The sequence below is a fragment of the Myotis brandtii genome, unplaced genomic scaffold (assembly GCF_000412655.1).
Source record: "Myotis brandtii unplaced genomic scaffold, ASM41265v1 scaffold333, whole genome shotgun sequence".
Lineage (NCBI taxonomy): Eukaryota > Metazoa > Chordata > Mammalia > Chiroptera > Vespertilionidae > Myotis > Myotis brandtii.
This window is the reverse complement of record NW_005362842.1, coordinates 2,973,670-2,995,973: the sequence shown is the minus strand read 5'-3', so window position 1 is coordinate 2,995,973 and position 22,304 is coordinate 2,973,670. Positions and strand designations below refer to the sequence as shown.

At 42.2% G+C, this 22,304-nt stretch overlaps 1 protein-coding gene and 1 pseudogene across 4 annotated transcripts in view; both read right to left on the bottom strand.

Annotated features, from left to right (window-relative positions):
* Positions 1-22,304, bottom strand: part of ZHX3 (zinc fingers and homeoboxes 3) — a 129,037-nt gene that overhangs the window by 36,195 nt on the left and 70,538 nt on the right. The gene's annotated exons all lie outside the window — the stretch shown is intronic.
* On the bottom strand, positions 254-1,590 carry LOC102254008 (annotated as a pseudogene).

Below are 22,304 nucleotides of genomic sequence, written 5' to 3'. Positions count from 1 at the left end.
CTCTCTATCCCTCTCCCTTCCTCTCTGTAAAAAATCAATAAAATATATTTAAAAAAAAAAAAAAGAAAAGAAACATCAATGATGAGAGAGAATCATTGATTGGCCGCATCCTGCAAGCCCCCTACTGGGGGTAGAGCCCACAACCTGGGCATGTGCCCTGTCTGGGAATCAAACTATGATCTCCCGATTCATAGGTCGATGCTCAACCACTGAGCCACACTGGTCGGGCAAAAATACTGCATTCTTGATGTTTTCACGTCCTTCTCTTCTGTGTGCTCATGTATCACACATTGTTTCCTCGGATAAATGCATCCCCATACTTATTCTTCAGTTGTCCATTTACATATTCTTCCCAAGACTATTTTTATGCAGCCATCCAGGCAAACCAGGCCCCTTCGATAATCCACTCAAGAATTTAGTTTTACCACCACTGGTCTTCAGTGATTTGCTTTAAGAAGTCACTGAGGGTTTGTTTCCACAGACTCATTGTAACAATCCTGATCAGAAATCTCCTGGTTGGGACCTGGAATCCCCACTCTAGGCGTCCCACAAGCCTGGCTTCTGCCAACAATGGGATAAAACCCTGATCTTGTATTTTTTAGATCAGCTTTTTAAATCAATATGTGTGGGGGGCCACTGGCAAGCACATAGGGCATTTTTAAATATGTCGGCTGAACCTAGGGTTCAGGCAAAGCCATGCCCTGGAGGCGTTCCTAGCCCAAAGACAAGGACGTCAATCAGTCTGACCTTTCCAGCCCAGGTGCTAGGTAGGGGGTGGATCTCACTATGTCGCCAGAAACTCAAGGCCTACCCAGATGTGATATAACTTCCTGTTACTTCGAGTAAACACTCGGTTCAGGTGCTGGCGCTCTGTTCATCTATCAGAGGTTAGATGCCACACCCAGGTCCAGCTTTTCCCTCTATTTCTGTCTCAGTCTCGTTTTTCATTCTTCCTTAACCCTCATCGCGTTCTACTCAAGATTCTTGAACCCCCACGTTCTCTCTTTCGGCGCTGGTCACGGGAAGAGAGAACATACCCCCATAAATATGCTTATATTTTTTGGTAGTTTCTAATTTTTTCTTAGTCCCTTTACTCATGCCTCCTTTCTTTCTTTTCCCATCTGAAATTCTATGGTCTCAGAAGTACTTACATCTTTTTTTTAGAAGGAGGGGGTTTTTAAAAAAATATTGTGGCAAAATACATATAACATAAAATTTGCTCACTTAACCATTTTTAAGTGGACAGTTGAGTGGCACTTAGTACTTTCACATTTTTGTGTAACCATCACCACCATCCATCTCTAGATCTCTTTTCATCTTGCAAAGCAGAAATTCTGTACCCATTAAATAAGAACTCATTCCCTCTCATCCCAGCCCTGGAAACCACCATTTTGCTTTCTGTCTATGAACTTGACTATTCTAGGTACCTCATGTAAGTGGAATCATACAGTATATGTCCTTTAGCGACTGGCTTATTTTACTTAGCATAAGTCTTCAAGGTTTAACCATGTTGTATCAATTTCCTCCCTTTGTAAGGCTGAATAATAGCCCATTATATAGTATATACCACATTTTATTTATTCATTCATCCATCAATGGCCACTTGAGCTGCTTCTATTTTTTGGCTATTGTGAATAATGCTGCTGTGAACCTAGGTGTACAAGTATCTCCTTGAGTCCTTGCTTTTAATTCTTTTGGATATATACCCAGAGGTAAAATTTTACCCAGAAGTGGAATTGCTGGATCAAATAGTAATTCTATGTTCAACTTTTTGAGAACTGCCATACTGTTTTCATAGAAACTGTACCATTTTACATTCCTACTAACTATGACAAGGGTTCCAATTTCTCCACATCCGTGCCAACATTAGTTATTTTCTGTTTGTTGTTTTTTATAGTAGCCATCCTAATGGGTGCGAGGTGGTATCTTGCTGTGCTTTTGATTTGCATTCCCCTAATGATTAGTGATGTAGAACATCTTTTCATGTGCTTATTAGTCATTTGTACAGCTTCTTTGGAGAAATGTCTATTCACGTCCTTTGCCCATTTTTAAATCAAGTTGTATTTGGTTGTTGACTTGTAGGAATTCTTTATATATTCTGGATATTAACCCCTTATTAGATATATGATTTGCAAATAATTTCTTCCATCCTATAGGTCAACTTTCCACTCTATTGAATATGTCCTTTGAAGCACATAAGTTTTAAATTTTGATGTAACACAATTGATCTATTTTTTTTTCTTGCTGCCTTGTCTTTGGTATTATATCCAAGAAATAATTGCCAGATCAAATGTCATGAAGCTTTCCCCTTATCTTTTCTTCTAAGAAATTTATAGTTTTAGCTCTTACATTTAGGTCTTTATCTATTTTAAATTAACTTTTGTATATGGTGTAAGGAAAAGGGCCAACATCATTCTAGGTTGCCTATAGTTTCTGGGCACTAGTTGTTGAAAGGACTATCCTTTTCTTATTGAATCTTGTCAAATGTCATTTGACCATATGTGTAAAGGTTTATTTCTGGGCTTTCTATTCTATTTCACTGGTATATATGTCCTCATTAATAATTTTTAACATTAATATATGTTGAAACAATATTTGAGATATATTGGATTAAATAATTCTTAAAATTAATTTCATCTGTTTCTTTTTATTTTGTCAATGTGGTTCCTAAAACATTTTAAATCACACATGTGGTTTACATTATATTTCTACTGGACAGAATTGCTCTAGATCAGTGGTTCTCAATGTTTTTTTGGCCATGCCCCACCTAAACATCTCTAAAATCCTGATGCCAACCCTGTGACATATAATTCTTATTATTCAAAAAGTGACTTCCTATTCACGTGGAGGAAGCTTAAAAGGCCATTAACTTGCTCTAAACAAGCTTCCAAAGAACATGCCATCCATGAAAAAGAAAAATAAGCCGAAACCGGTTTGGCTCAGTGGATAAAGCGTCGGCCTGCGGACTGAAAGGTTCCGGGTTCGATTCCGGTCAAGGGCATGTACCTGGGTTGCGGGCACATCCCCAGTAGGAGATGTGCAGGAGGCAGCTGATCGATGTTTCTCTCTCATCGATGTTTCTGACTCTCTATCTCTCTCCCTTCCTCTCTGTAAAAAATCAATAACATATATTTTAAAAAAAGAAAAGAAAAATAAAAGAACAAAAGGACAGTTAAAGTACTGCAGAAGAAATCACTAAAAAAATAATAATAATAAGAAGAAGAAGAAGAAGAAGAAGAAGAAGAAGAGATATGAAAAAATAGCAAATAAAGTTTCAAAACATACAATAGAGAACTGAAATGCATATATATTTATATACTGTATATGAGGCCCTAGGACCATAAGAAATGCAAAAAATTCACTGTCAATAACTCATTCTTGAATTACCCCCCTTAAAAATCAAATTGCCTCCCTGTGGGGCATGTGCCCCCACGTTGGGAACCACTGCTCTAGATGCTCTGAACTTGGGCCACCATGCAGTGTGAACAACAACTGACACCATGGGATTAAATGATAGTCTGCAAGCCGCCTTCCGTTTGTGTTACTACAGTGTTCAGGGAGCAGGAGAGTGGTGTGGTTGACAATTGAAACTCAGGTTTCAGTCTTCAAGACCTTTTCTGTCTAATACAGCAGCCACTAGCCACATATGCCTATTTGAGCACTTCAAATGTAGCTAGTGCAAATTGAGATGTGAGTAATATAAAGTTCAGACTAGATTTCAAAAAAACTTAGTAGAGCCCTAACCGGTTTGGCTCAGTGGATAGAGCATCAGCCTGCGGACTGAAGGGTCCCAGGTTCGATTCTGGTCAAGGGCATGTACCTTGGTTGCAGGCACATCCCCAGTAGGGAGTGTGCAGGAGGCAGCTGATCGATGTTTCTCTCTCATCGATGTTTCTAACTCTCTATCCCTCTCCCTTCCTCTCTGTAAAAAATCAATAAAATATATTAAAAACAAAAACAAAAAACTTAGTAGAGCCTGGCTGGTGTGGCCAAGTGGTTAAGCGTTGACCCATAAACCAGGAGATCACAGTTTGATTCCTGCCTGGTCAGGGCACATGCCTGGGTTTCAGACTCGATCCCCAGTAGGGGGCATGCAGGAGGCAGACAAATGATTTTCTCTCATCATTGATGTTTCTATCTCTCTCTCCCTCTCCTTTCCTCTCTATGAAATCAATAAAAACATATTTTATATATATATATCAGCAATATGATTATTAAAACGACAATGAGATATCACCTCACACCTGTCAGAATGGCTATCATTAACAAATCAACAAATGACAAGTGCTGGTGAGGATGTATCGAAAAGGGAACTTTGTACACTGCTGATGGGAATGAAGACTGGTGCAGCCACTGTGGAAAACAGTATAGAGTTTCCTCAAAAAATTAAAAATGGAACTGCCATTTGACCCAGTGATCCCATGTCTAGGAATATATCCTACAAAACCCGAAACACCAATCAGAAAGAATATGTTCATAGCAGCTCAATTTACAATAGCTAAGATCTGGAAACAGCCCAAGTGCCCATCAGTAGATGAGTGGATAAAAAAGTTGTAGTACATTTAAACCATAGAATACTATGCCCGTGTAAAAAAGAAGGATCTCTTACCCTTTGAGACAGCACGGAGGGACCTGTAGAGTATTATGGTAAGCAAAATAAGCCAGTCATAGAAAAATAAGTATCACAGGATCTCAATCATATGTGATATGTGTAATCCAATGAACAAAATAAACTGATGAACAAAATAGATCCAGAGACATAGAAGCATGGAATAGACTGATGAATCTCAGAGGAAAAATGGGGGTGGGGAGTGGGTGGGAAGAGATTAACCAAGGAGCTTATATGCATATATGCATAGACCATGGACACAGACAATAGTGTGGTGAAGGTCTGGGAGGGACGGATGTGGGGTGGAGGGGGTCAATGGAAAAAAAGGGGGGCATCTGTAATATGTTTAATAATAAAGATTAATTAAAAATAATAAAAGTTTTAAAATAAACAAAATTTAGTACAAAAAGTTTTGTGAAATATCTCATTAATAATTTTACTATATGTTGAAATGTTAACTTTTGATAGTTTGAGTTAAATAAAATATATTATTAAAATTAAACTTATTTTGATTATTTTTTTAGAGCAATTTTAGGTTCACAGCAAAATTGAGAGCAAGGTATAGAGATTTCGCATATCACCTCTGTTCCCACACATGCATAACCTCTCCTGTTGTCAACATCTCCTATGTGTGTCACATTTGTTACAACTGATGAACCTACATGAACACATCATTACCACCCAAAGTCTACAGTTTACATTATAACTCGTTCTTGATGTTGTACATTTTAAGGGTTTGGACCAATTTATAATGACATGTCAGCACCATTTTAGTATCATACAGAGTAGTTTTTAGTGCCCTAAAAATCCTCTGTGCTCCACCTATTCATCCCTTCCCACCCCTTAACCTCTGGCCACCATGATCTTTTTAATGTCTCAACAATTTTGCCTTTTCCAGAATGTCATACAGTTTGAATTACAGAGTATACATAGCCTTTTGGGATTGGCTTCTTCTTTCATTTAGCAATATGCATTTAAGGTTCCACCATGTCTTTTCAAGGCTTGATAGCTCATTTCCTATTTATTTTTATTTTTTAAAATGTTGCTCCTAGAATTATAAAATGACATATGCAGCTCACATTATATTTCTGTTGGATACCTATTGGCTTGACACGGGCAGTTTTTCAGTCTGGCATCAGCCACTCAAGTTCATGCTTGGCTACACCTAGCTCGCTGCATGCACCCTGACATACCAGCCTCCTTACCTTCATGTGTACTAGAGTCACCTCACAAGAGCCGCCTTTTTTTAAAATATATATTTTTATTGAACTCAGAGAGGAAGGGAGAGGGGGAGAGAGAGAGAAACATCAATGATGAGAGAGAATCATTGATTGGCTGCCTCCTGCACGCCCCCTACTGACAATCAAGCCCGCAACCCGGGCATGTGCCCTTGACCAGAATCAAACCTGGGACCCTTCAGTCTGCAGGCCGATGCTCTATCCACTGAGCCAAACCTGCTCGGGCACGAGAGTTTTCTTTAACTCCTTTATCCCTGAAGACTAATTCATGTTCAGACCCACATCAAATATGACATCTTCAAGGGAGCCTTTGTAAACTTCCACTGTACTTAAGTCACCCTTTACAGTACTCTGCACTCATTTTGTAATTTTTTTTAACACGTGTTTGACTTTCCCTCTAGATTGTAGATTGTGAACTCCTTCAAGTAAAGAACCATGTTTTGTTTCACTAGGCATTCATATATGTTGAGTGAATAATGAATGAAGGAAACACAACAAAATTCATATCCTCCAATAAGAGATAACACATCCACTTAACAGTCAGACAGCACAGAAAACGATCCTAAATGTAACAAACTAAGCTGCAAAAGTATATCAGTCAATAGCTAGATTACAAGCTAAAGTTTGTGTTTTATATTAAATCAATACCTTAATAATATTTATAAAGCATGTCACAATTAAGTGATAATAATTAGCCCCTTAATAGTTAGTAGATTCTGATTGCCTTGGAAATATGGGGATTGGCTACAGAAACTGGATGGTTAAAACAACCACATTCCATATCCATTAGCTGAAAGCCCAGATCCCACCAGAATAGAGGCACTAAAACTGAGCCTTTGATGTAGTTTCCAAAGAAAGCCACCAAGATGATTAAAGAGTTGGAAAATGAGATTTATGGGGAATAGCCACAGGAACAGAGACAATTCTGCCTAGACAAGAGAAAAGGCCGAAGGGTGACTTAATAACCATCTTCAATCATTGTTATTATACAGATGATGGTGACCATATGGTCTCCATTTCCATCAAAGAAAGAATACTGAAAATGGACTTAAGCTGCAGCATAAGAAAAGTCTAGTTTTAAAGAAAGAACTTAATGGCTAAGAACTAGTACACAGTTAAACACACCCAAGGAGTATGTAGTGGCCACTTCCAAATGCTTTTATCATGCTAAGAAGGCAGCAAATGGATAGAGTGTGGTTAGGCCTTCACAATCCTTTGTTGAGGGCATATCCTCAACTGGCTAATCTTCAAATGAATCAAGTAACATACAACCATAGGAATGGAAAAGAACTAAAGATATGAAAGTTAAAACACAGCACCCTCTGGTGTACATAACTGTCTTTCAAACAAGGAAGATTCTTGATATATATCAGTATTTCTCAAAATATAAGGTCCAAACCATGATAGAATCAAGAGAAATATATATACCAAGCTGGCCCTAGTGTTCATTTAGTTGCTTCATCCATCTTTATTAGGCATGTACTATGCATTTTCCTCTTTGGTACCAGGAAGGCTCTTACACAAGAAACCTCACTTCGTAAACATTAAATATGGCTGCTTCTCCATCACTTTTTGAATGCTGCATTCAGCTGGCACATAAACATTTCATGCTGAGGCATGACAATGCTATCCACCAGATAAGTTCAATTTTGTCCTGTATTCAGAAGTACATTATATACAAAAGTTAGAGGACACCTGAATTGGGTGCTCTTTCGACATGTCCCCCTCTCTGTCGTAGTGTATAGAGCCCTTCCTTACCAATCTGGATCTCTTTGTCTCCTGAATGCCAGCAGCCATTCTCCTAGGCTATGTGCTTAAAAACTTTCTCCATCTACCTTTCTTTTATTTTTAAATACAAAAGACATTCCACCAGCTCAAAAAGTCTGAGAATCAATCAAGAATGTTTTGCATTCCTCTCCATATCTTTAGTCATCTTGGTTCTGGGTGGGAGCTTCATTTAAGTGACACACATACTTCACTCATGTGACTCACTACAGTTAAGCAGCTGCTGTGTCCTAGATAAACACAACACAGGCCCTGTGTCTGAGATTCACAGTCCAGTGGGGGAGACAGAGATACAGGTGAAAATAGATAAGTTGAAACTCAGAGCTCTACGTACTAACAGAGGAAAAGTAAAGGGCAGTGAAAACACCAGAGAAGAACTATCTTGGCTCAGGACATCCGAGCAAGACATAAATCCTGTGGGAGCAGGTCTTAAGGCTGAGAAGATTGTCCAGGCAGAGGACACAGGAGCACACACCATTCTAGGTGTAAATACCTCAAGGCCTAAAAAATAAAGAATGGCCCCTGGCACATCACCATTTGGGACACTTCCTTCTGTCCCAAAAGTCTCCTTGAGGAGACATGAGAGACACACCTAAACAACCTGACTCCTACACATTATATAGAGAACACACCCAAGTGGCATCAAACAAACAAAAACAAAGCAGACCAGACCCTGGTCTGAGGGAGGTGAGAACAGGCTGGAGTGGAGAGCACTCAGAGGCCAGTAGTCTGGCTGGGAAGCTCAAGCAGGTATTCCTCTAACATTGTCCTTGCCAGCTAATCAGCGGCCTTGCCCTGTGCCCATCTCCCTTGTAGCACTGCAGACAATGCATTAACTTGGGTACCATCTTCCCCTTCCACATGACGATGGGCTGAGGCTAAAGATGTATCTCTTTATCACTATGCCTCTATCACTTAACATATATGCAGCTCACACAAAATTTAATGAACAAGCTAAGTGATTAGTTCATATGTATGACTAGGATTTAAAAGAGCAGAGCCCTGGACCTGTAAATCCCTAACACCTTCCTCTATCTACTTTCCTTTGTTTTGTTCTTCCTTATAAGCTATCCATCTTCCTCTGGTTCATGCTTTCCTATCTTTTCACTTTCTCTTAAATCAACTCCTACCCTCTAATTAGGGAAAGATGGCAGATATTCTTGTCCCCAGTTAAGAGTGACCTATGGCAAAATGAAACAACCAAGCCAAAGAGGCAACAAGGAATTGGCTTCTCGCGTACTCAGAAGAATGTAAGATTGCTGCCTCTCCAGGGAAAAAGAGAAACCCAACCTGATTACAGAGCAAAAATAGGTCACTGCTTGAATACAGCCCTTTCGGTCACCGGCAGCAAACGCTTTTTGCTTCTGACTCCAGTGTCACAAGAAAGTGGCAGCACAGTCTTAGAATAAGATCTCCACAGCCAGCTGGCCACCTCAGCCTGGCCTTCCCACAGGCATTCTAGAAGCAGCATGCAGGGCCAGGCAACTGCTGGGGAGCCCAGTGAGCCTTTGTCACTGGTGACATGAAATACCAGCATTCATGTTTTGTTTTGAACCAACTGGGTGACAATTCAAGGTTGTCCTTATAAGAAGTCTCTCTCCTTTGCATTCAGCTATACTTTATTTAGGAGGAAAGAAGTGAAAAGAGCTCAGCTAGCTTGCTTATATCTATGTTAGGGGACACCTGAATTGGGAAAAGAGGCAGCAGCCTCTTTTCCATGAGTTACAACTATGAATTATTATAATGTTTTTCTTGCAGCAAATTCTGTGTGTGCATGGCTGAGAGGGATGTCAAAATTGTGTTTCTATGTCAAAACTCTGCTGTGTATTGCTCAAAAAAGATAGGCTGAGAATTACTGATCAAGAATCAGTGCTAGACTGCTGGTGGGAATGCAGACTGGTGCAGCTACTGTGGAGAACAGTATGGAGTTTCCTCAAAAAACTAAAAACGGAACTCCCATTTGACCCAGTGATCCCACTTCTAGGACTATATCCCAAGAAACTAGAAACACCAATCAGAAAGGATATATGCACCCCTATGTTCATAGCAGCACAATTTAAAATAGCTAAGATTTGGAAACAGCCTAAGTGCCCTTCAGCAAATGAGAGGATTATAAAACAGTGGTACATCTACATGATGGAATACTATGCTGCTGAAAAAAAGAAGGAATTCTTATCATTTGCAATAGCATGGATGGATCTGGAGAGCATTATGCTAAGTGAAATAAGCCAGTCAGAGAAGCCAGTCAGAGAAAGATAAATATCACATGATCTCACTCATTTGTGGAATATAATGAACAACATAAACTGATGAACAGAAACAGATCCAGAGATCGAGAAGCATTGAACAGACCATCAAACCTCAGAGGGAAGGTGAGGGTAAGGGGGAGAGGTCAACCAAAGGAATTGTATGCATGCATATAAGCCTAACCAATAGACACAGACACCAGGGGGGTGAGGGCATGAGTGGGGGGTGAGAGAGAAATGCGTGGATAAAGACACATATATAATACCTTAATCAATAAAGAAAGGGGAAAAAAGAATCAGTGGTAGAATAGAAAAGGTAAGGAAACAGGCATTTGAACAATATGTTTTATTAGCAAATAGCATCCTATATAATAAAACCCTAATATTCAAATCGATCGAACGGCAGAACCACCAATCACTATGATGCACACTGACCACCAGGGGGCAGACACTCAACGCAGGAGCTGCCCCCTGATGGTCAGTGTGCTCCCACAGGGCTAGCGCCACTCAGCCAGAAGACCTGAGCCAGGCTCTCAGCTGGTGAGCACAGCGGCGGTGGTGGGAGCCTCTCCCGCCTCCACGGCAGCGCTAAGGACTCCTTTGGGGATGTCCACCTGCCCCGCAGGGAGCGGGCCTAAGCCAGCAGGTGGACATCCTCCAAGGGGTCCCGGACTGCAAGAGGGTGCAGTCCGGGCTGAGGGGGCTCCCCTCCCCCAGTGCACAAATGTCGAGCACTGGGCCTCTAGTATTTCACAATAGCAATGATTGACATTTATTAAACATAAGGTTCCAAAGGGCTCTGGTAAAGTAATTCTAAGAAAGAGGTTCCAGAATGGTCTATTGATATGTTCTTCTATAAAAATAGGCCTGGCTCATATAGTGTCTGGTATACATCTTTTCTCTAGATGCAAGATCTCTGAGGTAGGGCTCAGCGCCAGACTATTCTGTTTCTGCAATCGTGATATGCACACTGTGGGTATATACATCAATTACACCTGCAGTGTTCTGCTTTACTAGCAAAAAAGGGGGGCTATGATTACAAGGTTCCCATCCAGTACCCATTTTGTTGCATGGGATTTAGTATCAAGTTTGGGTCCCTTGATACCAAAGCACTCAATACCCAGAATGTGTTTGCATGTGTGTAGAACTCATAGGTACAGGGTTTGAAAAGTTAAGCTGAATCTTAATGTAGCCATCTAAACAAAATTAATTAGAATTTATTTTATAACAGAGATTGAGATAAGGCTAAATAGAAAAGAAATGGGTGATAAATAGTTTAGAGAAAGGGAGAGAGAGAAAGAAAGTAAGAGGAGGAAAGATAAGGGGGAAGAAGGAAACACTTACCTAAGCAATGGCTTCACTACCAAAAACATTTTTGAAGAAATGTACATGATGCTTTTAACATCTGTTCATTGTAAAAACACGTAACAGAAACCTATAAATTCAGTAGTTTTACCTAAATTTGTATTTCATGAAGCAAAACCTTCAGATAAATATGAAAAATATTAATATGTAGGCAAGAAATACATAAGTAATTCATGCTTTGCCAAAATGGAGCTCTCTAACCCCTTTCCCCTCCTCCAAGGTAGAAGCTTAGTCCACAGATTAGAATCACTAAAGTACACAAAATAAAAGGAAATGTATTTCCATTTGAATTCTAAGGTACAAGTAATGAAAATCAATTCAAAATGGCTTACATAATAAAGTGGGTTTACCGGCATACATAAGCGGAAAGTCCATAGGTGGGGTCTGATTCAGTTGCTTTATAATGAAAGCAAGGGCCTGTGTGTTTTCTTTTGTTTTTCTCTGTTTCGTTAGCTGCCTCCTAGGGGTAGCTTCCCTAATCACTGCAAGATGCAACAGCAGTCCCAGGCTTTACGTCCCCACCATCCAGGACGGAGAGCGGGTTGACTTTGCGAAGACCTCTTAAAACACCGAGGAGCCTTCTTCCCAAAGTCCTCAGCAAACATTCTGACGGCCTGAACTGGGTCACACAGGCCAGCCCTGAACTAACTGACTGCTAGTCAGCCCTAGGCACTGACTGCTACTGGGTTAATCATTGTGGCAACATGCAGGAGTTATCTGATTGAGTTTAGACAATCAAGACCCATCCTGGAGCTGAGGGTGGGACCAATCCTTCTCTATCAGAAGACATACACACTGTCTGTCTGCTATGGAAGGGAGGGGGGAGTAGAAGAGATGTTGGGATGGGGACAATTATAATGTCCTCCACACCTCACCTGGTACTGAATTTGACTCAGATCTCCAGTATCAAGGGAAAATATGGAAGTGCATTTTGAGTGACACTTGATCATTTAACAAAGACTGATGTTTATTCTTACATAGAGGCAAATTTTCTTGGAGGTAAACTCAAGGAGAAATAGGTCTTGGAACTCTATGTGAGGGAAAATGGGTAAAGGTGAGGAGAACAGGCTACATTTGGAACGATACGTTGAAACACTCAAAAAAGCCATCCTTACGTTGATCCCCCGGAAGGCAGAGGATGTGACAGTAAACCTAAGCGCAGGGCCAAGATGAAATGGTCCAGATGCTTTCCTTTCAAATAATCTAATTTACTGTAAAGAGCAGGCACTGACTTATCTTAGACTCCTTCTTATGTATCAAATTTCTAAAAATGAGCTTGTCCTCACATGATGAGTTAGTTGGGTGAGCCCTGTGAATGCTGATGTCCAATGGATCATTTGCCATCTATCCCCTGCCTCTGACCCATGACTTACTCATGGAGTATTTCTTCATTCTTTAGCTGCTGACAAAAATGGAAGGCCAATAATATTTCTGCAGGCCTTAGGACATAGCTGTCCCAAAGATGGAATTAGTTTTCTTTGATGTGCACAGACTTCCTCTCTGTTCTAAAAATAAAGCCATATGTAGGAAGTACGTTTGAAATTCTCTGGGCAAATCCAAGATGGTATTTGCACTGTTGGATATTTATATGGTTTTTATAACCCAGCTCTAGGAGTATATGAACATTGCCTTTGCCCACAGGATCAATAGTCACTAACCTCTAACAGTGTGGAAAAAGGTAATATAATGTCTGAACAAAATGTAATACTACTCCCTCTGTGCTGGTCTCCACGTACCAGGAAGTCATGGCAGTGAATGGATGCAGTGTCCCTCTAGTGCAGCGGTTCTCAACCTGTGGGTCGCGACCCCTTTGGGGGTCGAACGACCCTTTCACAGGGGTCGCCTAAGACCATCGGAAAACACACATATAATTACATATTGTTTTTGTGATTAATCACTATGCTTTAATTATGTTCAATTTGTAACAATGAAATTGGCGGTCACCACAACATGAGGAACTGTATTAAAGGTTCGCAGCATTAGGAAGGTTGAGAACCACTGCTCTAGTGCCTCAGCAGCCCCTTACAAAGCAGCTGACTTTTGATTACTTCGGGTCAGGGCAGACTGCCCAAACTTCAGGGCATGGTTCTAGGGCCCCAGTGTTCCGAGAGGGGTAGAAATATCTCCTTATAAAACAGTGGGCAGTCAGAAGTGTATGGGATTTCCTCTGCTTCCATGGGATTAGGGGAAAGTCTCAACACTCCAGTACTTCTCCAGTGAATAGGATGTGCTACTGGCCTGGTGCTCATCCTTGTAAAGTGTAATGGTGAGGTGCTATCTGGAATTAAGATTGCTGCCAAGAGTGTAATGGGAAAGAACTCTGTTTTCAGGGTTACATCGGGGACCCTGGATTCATTTTTCAGTTTCAACCCACATTTGACTGACCACTGTGTGCCAGGTTCTGTGCTAACAAATCCTCATAGCTTCAAACAATTCTAGAAAATGGATATTTTTACCTCTATCTTACCTGTGTGGAAGCAAAAGCTCAGCGAGGTTATATATCTATTGTCATAGAGCTGGAATGTTATATTTGGGTACCAGACTGAACTCTCTTGATGTTTATTCCACACTGTGCCATTGACTCTCCTAGTGCAGTGTTTGGGGCCTTGGAACATCTATATAATAAAAGCCCAGCGACCATTACAGCGGAACAACCAGAATGACCTGTCACTATGATACGCACTGACCACCTGGGTGCAGACGCTCAACGCAGGCTCTAGGAGCTGCCCCCTGATGGTCAATGCATTCCCACAGTGGGAGCGCTGCTCAGCCAGAAGCCATGCTCAGGGCTGGCGAGCGCAGTGGCGGTGGTGGGAGCCTCTCCTGCCTCTGAGGTAGCAGCTAAGGAGCAGCGAGTCAAGCAGTAAGGAGTGAGCAGCTGGACGGTTAGGCGCGAGGGGTCCCGGATTGCGAGAGGGTGCAGACTGGGCTGAGGAACTCCCCCTTCCCACGAATTTTGTGCATCAGGCCTCTAGTTATTATATAAATGGATGGGAATGGTCATCCTCATTATAGCTAAGCTCTTACTCTGCTCTCAAAAGAGATAGAATAAATTAGGTTAAAGGGGGCTATTGGAAGGCAGAGGGTGGTAAGTGTTGCAATGAATGAACACAAGAGGTTTGGAAATCCTAGGGTGAGGATCAGCTCTACTGGACTAGGGACAAGGAAAGACTTCAGACAGGTGAAACCATCCTCTGGGGAGGAAGAGCTTTTGAGGGCAACAAGAGCCCCCAACACAGACATGGAAGCAGGCAAGCACATAAAGGGACGTATGGGAAATCTCTTAGATCAGGGTTTATCATCCTTGGCATTGACATTTTAGACCAGATAAATCTTTGTTCAGGGGAGGGAGGGGCTGTGCATTATAGGAAATTTAGCAATGTACCTCACCTTTATCCACTAGGTGCCACTAGCACATCTCACCCATCCCCTTGTTGTGACAATTAAAAAAGACTCCAGACATTTGCCTTAGACCAGTGGTTCTCAACCTTCCTAATGCTGCGACCCTTTAATACAGTTCCTCATGTTGTGGTGACCCCCCAACCATAAAATTATTTTCGTTGCTACTTCATAACTGTAATTTTGCTACTGTTATGAATTGTAATGTAAATATCTGATATGCAGGATGTATTTTCATTGTTACAAATTGAACATTATTAAAGCACAGTGATTAATCACAAAAACAATATGTAATTATATATGTGTTTTCCGATGGTCTTAGGCGACCCCTGTGAAAGGGTCGTTCGACCCCCAAAGGGGTCACGACTCACAGGTTGAGAACCGCTGCCTTAGAGGAAGATGTGTGTGTCAGCATCTGGGGCCTGGCTGGATGTGGGGCCTGGGAAGACTAGTGTAAGAAGGAGAGTCCGTGAACCCCAGACAGGAGAGGAAACAATGTGTGCCCCGGGTACCCTTTCATCAGCTCCCTCAGCTATGGACTCAGATGACATTAGGACAAATGGAGCCAAAGGTGATCCCACAATGGGGTCCACTGGAAGAATGCCCAGCAGGATCCTGGCTGGGAGTAAAATGTCCACAGGAGGAGAGAAATGACTCTAGGCCTAGGCCATTTGGAAAGGGCAAACTCTTATTCTCTTTTCTCCTTTCAGTAAATTGAAGCAAGAGAGAAAGACACGGGGAATGCTACAGGAGCCTGACACTTCCAAACCTATTTGGGAGGGATTGAGGGGACCTGGATTAGGAAAAGTGCTGAGTGGACATGTGTCTAGGACTACAGTGTCACCCTTTCCTCCCACTCCTGCACCTCTCATCCTCAGCCTGCTTGCTGTTGCCAGGAAAAGTGGACAGGAATTGGGATACTTACTCCTGGGAGGCTGGAAGGAAAAAGGAGAAAGGGGTGAAAGTGAGAGAATTTTGATGTTCAAGAGAAGTTCTGACAAGAGTTTACAAAGGGGGCCTTGTTGCTCAGTAAAGAGAATAAAAAGTACAACTGGGCCTGGGGGTTTGAGGACAGTAAAGAGGCAGAGAAATGCATATTCTGGGTAGGGTGCACCACATGACCATTCATTCTGTTTTAGAGCTTCTTATCTACAAATGGTGTGGATATTATCATCTTTTTATAGTAGAGGAATATAAGGTATAGGGAGGCAAGTAATTTGTTTGTTGACAGACAAGGGACCTCCCAGTATGACCACAGGCCCCAGGCATGGTTGGCAGTTCCTCCCTGCTGTGCCTCCTCTGGGCTCCAGAGTGCACAGTTTCCTGCTCCAGGTGAGCCGTAGTTGCTTGCTTGTCTGTCTGCTTCACTAGAACAGACGGTCAGGGCTGTGTTTTGAGTTCTGGGTCTCCAGCATTTCCTTATGTGCCAGGTCCAGCCCCCAAAGCCACAGAGGAAGCAAGTAAGAGTTAATACCGAGGAGAACAAAGGCCCGGCCAAGGCCCAGCTGTGTGGATTTACAGCAGAACTAATGAGCACACTCAGTTACATAAGTGCTTCTCCCACTCCGCTCAGCAGCCACTGGAGCAAAGCAGGGCTCTTTCTTCCCTGTGCTATATATAATCTCTGTTTTGGCAGGAAGCATGCTACAGTTCCACAGCTCTGTTATAATAGATAGTAATTTTTTCTTCAAAGCCTAACAATTGTTTGTTGTTGTTGTTTTTACTATTGATGCCACAAAGTAATATTTCATTCAGACTTAGCTTAAGATTTAGATACTTTCCCCACATTTTCAGCATTTTTCTATCTCAAAAAACACTTTTTTTTCCTAGTTCCACTTTCAGAAGCAAAGGAAGGGTGAAATGAGATGCTGAAGAGAAGCTTGCCACATTCCATAATTATAGACTTTGATGCTGGAACCTCAAGGCTCCAATCCTAAATGGGATAGTATTTCCCTTTGGTAACTAAATAGGGACTGATCCATTGACCAGAAATATATTTTTGATACAGAGCAGGTCAGGTTTGTTTTTGGTTCTTTCCCATCTGTCTCCTAGGCCCTAATCCTGGAATTCATGACCCCATGAGCATAGAATGAATATTTCATAGGAAGAATCACTCCTTTGTCCTAGGACTTGTTTGAAGGTGGTTTTTGCTTTAATACATGTCTTTTGGAGCCCTGGCCAGGTAGCTCAGTTGATCAGAGCATCGTCCTGATATGCCAAGTACAAGAATCAACCAATGAATACATAAATAAGTGGAACAACAAATCGATGTCTATCTGTCTGTCTGTCGCGCTCTCTCTCCCTATCTTCCTCCTTCCTTCTAAAATCAATAAAAAGCATATCCTCAGGTGTGGGGGGGGGGGAATAGTTTAAAAGCACACATTTACTAAAAATTACCATATTAACTAAAAGCTTTCTAATTCCTGAAAGTCATAGTTTGTTATTCTATAAACTGTTATATATACACACTTACTTGAACATTAAAAAATTATACATATTTAAGTATATGCAGTCATTTATACTTTTTGCTAATTTGGTTGGGCCCTCCTCCACACCAATTTTTCTGAAATGGTGAACTACTAATCATGTATTTGACATTTTCATGGGATGTCAGGTTAAGAAGAAAAAGAAAAATAGGCTTTAAAAATATGAATTGTATCAGCATTAATAGTAAAATCTAAGTATTAGATTAGTATTAGCAGTATTTGTAGGCATAGCTCTTAGAGAGTATTAAGACATTTTGAGACTTGCTAACACTAGTCGGCTCAGATGTAGCAAGTGCTGTTCAAAGTGGCTTGTCACAATGGTTGGAGTCAGATAAACCTGAGTTCCATCCCTGACCTGGCAACTTCCCAGTGCAGGTCACTGGGTCTTGGATGAAGTATTTAACCTTCCACAGCTCAGAATTCTCTATTTCAAACTGGGAATGGTATCAGTGTATACAGTGTAAGGTTCACTGTGAAAAGAAAATAAGATAGTATATGTGAAAGCATCCTTGTGGGGGCATGTTGAGAGTTAAGCAGAAGTCTTGGGCTTCCTGCCTCCTTCCTGGCCCCCTGCAATCCTCATTCACCTTTGTGGACCCTGTGCAAGGATCTGAACACTGTCCTCCTCTCGCATGCAACTGTGGCTGTGACTTCAGTGACTTCTACTGCCTGTCAACACACACACACTTTTCCTCATACAGTCCCCTGCATCACAACCACATGTCTTTTCAAAACACACAGATCATTGTCTTAGTGATTCCTTGAAGGATAAACTCTGCCCACTTTAGCCTGCTGTCAGGTCCTCAGTCCGGTGCTTTCTGAGCTCCTGGCTCTTTACAAACCCTCGTCTTCCTACCCTACCTCGCCCAGGCCATGCCCCTGTTTCAAGTCCTAACACAGCCCCCAAAGCCCTCAGCATAAACTTCAAACTGCTTTAAGTGGCATTTGAGACACATGGTATCCGGTCCCTGTCCCTCTCGTTTCACTGTCCACCACCCCTTTCCTTCCATACTTTATACCCAAGCAATTATACTTACAGGCTTGGAACTCCCATGCTGTCTCCTCACTCGTCCGTCAACTTACATATGCTCCTCTCTTTGCCCAGAATATCTTCTCCTCTCATCTAGTTGGCAAACTCCTAGACAGTCTTTACACTTCACTCTAATGACTCCACCTCTGTGACTGTCTGTAAAGTACCAACTCTGTGTCTTGTACATTCTAGTTATCACACTTGCCATACTGTAATTATGTTTCATGTTTTCTTATAATTCACTAGACCAACATAAGTGTCTTTTTGGGGGGATGGACCCAGGGCTCAGTCTTACACAGAGCAGTCACTCAGGAAATGGTTGTACTGTAGAACAGAAGAAGCTTCCAGCCTAGAGGGAATGTGGGAATGTGGGAATGCGTGCTACAACAGCAGTCTGCGACTGTGAGATGGCAGAGGGAGAATTCTACCACATCCCCATTTAAAATGTTAAAATGTTGGGGACTGCTAGAACTCAGAAAAAGAAACCCTTTAGGTGGTTACAACTCTAATAAGTCAATTACATTTACCTAAAGTCCATGGAACTCAAAAACTGTATTTTTCTTCCCCAAGTGTCTTTTTTTATAAAGTTTCCTGTTCTGTGGAATGATCGTGGGCAATCACTTTTGCAGTTTTTGGTGATGCCAGTTTATGGCTATGTTTTTCTGTTCACTGAACTGGCTCATTTCTTCAGGAGAACAAACTGTTCTGCGCTGAAGCAGGAATTGGCTGGGTTCTAACAAAAAGATTCCCCCCACCCCCTCTCCCCGACAGTGTTTTTGCAAAAGACCCAAGTCAATTTATAGCCAAGTAACAAAAGGTCAGAAAGGTTAGTCAAGCAATGGGCGTAATTCCTGTGTGTCACAGCCAATAAAGGAAATGGGTGGGAATAAATAGTATGCAATATTAACCTGAAATTATTTGTGCAAAGCTATTATTGTAAACTATACAAAGGGACCCATGGCTTCCAATATAAAGAATTTCCCACTCTGATTTTTTAAGGCACATTTACTGTGGAAGAACTGAGATGACCTCGAATTTCTCATCTGTAAGTGGAAAATGTAAAAAAAAAAACTTTTCACACTAATTTATGAAAAATCTTGGTCATTGTTTTACAGCCCTGAAATAGAAATGGTCACATAAAAAATTAAATATTTCATAGTTAAATCACAGTTAAATACAATTTACATGGTGGAATTTAATATAAAATATTTGCCAAAGAAAACTGACCAAAGGGAAACACTAAGAAAAGACTCTATAAATATGTTTTAATCACACTGAAACTGTGACAACTACTGCATTATTCAACGAGCATAAGAACAACAAGAAATGCCTGCCTTTGAAGCAGATATAAAGAACTGACATCACCAGCCAAGCAAGCAGATGAATAACAGCCTGTACTGGGCAGCCAACCAGGCCTGTGGAGTAAGGAAGCCTTTCAGAATCCAAGGCTATTGGAAGCAACCCCTACTCCCACCCAACCCTAGTAGTGATGTCTACAGTACTCACCATTTAAAACAACCTAATCATCCAAAAGATGAATGGTTAAAGAGAACACTGTCATGGTTCAGACAAGATGATGTAACTTATTTCTCTCCTAGCCTCCTTCCTAAGTACAACTATAAATTCTGGAAATAACACAAGAGGCAACCAAAGGAGAAGGTAGCAAAGGGAAGGCGAACAGATTAGAGATCCCAGGAGTCAAGGAACAACATAGCAGCAGGGCATCTTATGACACTACCACCTCCCACCCCCACTCCATCCAACTAAAAAATGTAACCCAGGCCCAGTGTTTCCCAAGCCCCAACCTAGCAACGAAGGTAACCCAGGTAGGCATATCTTTCCGAATGACAGAATGGGAGTTCTGCTGACTATACCAGGCCAGCTGGAAGCACCAACAAGGAGGATAGATCAGGAGCCCACTGATAATAAAATAGGCTGAAAGCACTCTCCCTCCCTGCAGGCCTCTAGGAAGTACTCCTCATCCCAGCAGGATGTAGACTCCCTTCTCTCACCTAGAGGCACTAGGCAGCATTGTCTGGGGAAACTCCTCCCCCCATTAGATAGCATCAGCAGGGATCAGTGGGAGCCCCAGCTGCAACAGATAGCCAAGCAGACCAAAATAGTAAAGGCTCTGAAAAGTAAATTGGCATTGGAATCACAGCCTACAAAAGTAGATACAACCTGTGTGCTAAACTTAATTGGGGTGACTTCCTGCTGAAATAAAAAATTTAAATAGGACCCAGAGTCTCCTAACATAATGGACAAATGTCCAGAATACAACTGAAAATCATCCAACATACCAAGAACTAGGAAAACCATCACTTGAATGAGAAAATATAATAAACTGATATCAACATCAGGATAAATCTGATATTGGAATTAGCTTACAAAAGATATTAGAGTAACCATCTTAAAAATGTTGCAACAAGTAACTACAAATTCTCTTGAATCAAATGACAAAATAGAAAATCCTATCAAAGAAACAGAAGTTATGAAAAAGAACCAAGTGAAAATTATAGAACTGAATGATACAATAAGAGAAATAAAAACTTGCTAAATGGCCCAGCCAGAATGGCTCAGTGGTTGAGCATAAATCCATGAACCAGGAAGTCAGGGTTCGATTCCCAGGTTGCAGGCTCCATGATTGATATTTCTATCTCTCTCTCTCTCCCTTCTTGTCTCTAAAATCAATAAAAATATATATATTTTTAAAAAAACCAACTTGCTAGATGGAGTGGAGATGACCGAGGACAGAAAGTGAACTTGAAGATAGATCAATAACACTTATCCAATATGAACAAAAGAGAGTAGACTGAAAATAAATTAACAGAGCCTCAGGCACTTGTGAGACAACAACACATCATTAGAGTCCCAGAAGGAAAGTAGAAAGAGAGGGGATGAAAGAGTACAGACAGTCTTTGGGTTACGTAGGACTCAAAGTACATCATTTTGTGGTTAGATCACCATCTCCCATCCTATCTAATAAAGAGGGGATATGCAAATTGACTGTCACACCATCACAAAGATGGCGGCACCCACAGTGGAGGCGGTTTCCATAACACAAGATGGCTGCACCCACAGCGGAGGCCAAGTTCCCGTAACGAGCCTTAACGAGCAATCAGCAGGGACCAGACACTACATGGCACTGGGCCAGGGCAGGGGACCTGAGGCTGTGCGCCCCGCCCAGTGGGGCTTGACAGGGGACCTCAGGCCACACCCTCCACCCCAGCACTGGGCCGGGGGACCGAGGCCGCACCCCCTGCTCAGTGGGGCTTCACAGGGAACCTCAGGCCATGCCCCCCACCCCAGCACTGGAGGACCTGAGGCTGTGCCCCCCACCCAGTGGGGCTTGACGGGGATCTCAGGCCGGATCCCCTGCCCGGCAGGGCTTGACGGGGGACCTCAAGGTGTGCCCCCCACTCCAGTCCAGGCTGGGGGACCTCAGGCCGCACCCCATGCTCTGGCCCGGGGAACCTCAGGCCGTGCCCTCCGTCCGGTGGGGCTTGATGGGGAACACCGGGCCGGGGGTCCTGAGGGTGCGCTGGGGGACCTGAGGCTGCACCCCTGCCTGGCGTGCACCAGGGGACCGGAGGCTGCACACCCCATCTGGCGGGGCTTGACAAGGGTGGGGCCGGCCGATTCTTGATCTCGCCCAGTGGGGGTGGGGCCGGCTGGGTCTGGGTCTCACGTGATTTTGAGGCGCCATGGGTGGGCAGGGACTTGCTCTGGGTCCTACAGCATGCCCCAGACTCTGACAGGAGGAAGATTTTCATATACATTTTACTAATTTTCTTTCATCTCTGACACTTCTATTATAGAGAAAGGGCAAATAGCAATATTAAAATAGTTCCTCTAATTAATCCACTTTTAATATGCACGGATTTCGTGCACTGGGCCACTAGTTTATTTACAAAAAAAAAAGTTCCGCCCTAACCAGTTTGGCTCAGTGGATAGAGCGTCGGCCTGTGGACTGAAGGGTCGCAGGTTTGATTCTGGTCAAGGGCATGTACCTTGGTTGCGGGCACATCCCCAGCGGGGGGTGTGCGAGAGGCAGCTGATCAAAGTTTCTATCTTATCAATGTTTCTAACTCTCTATCCCTCTCCCTTCCTCTCTCTAAAAAAAAAAAAAAAATCAATAAAATATTT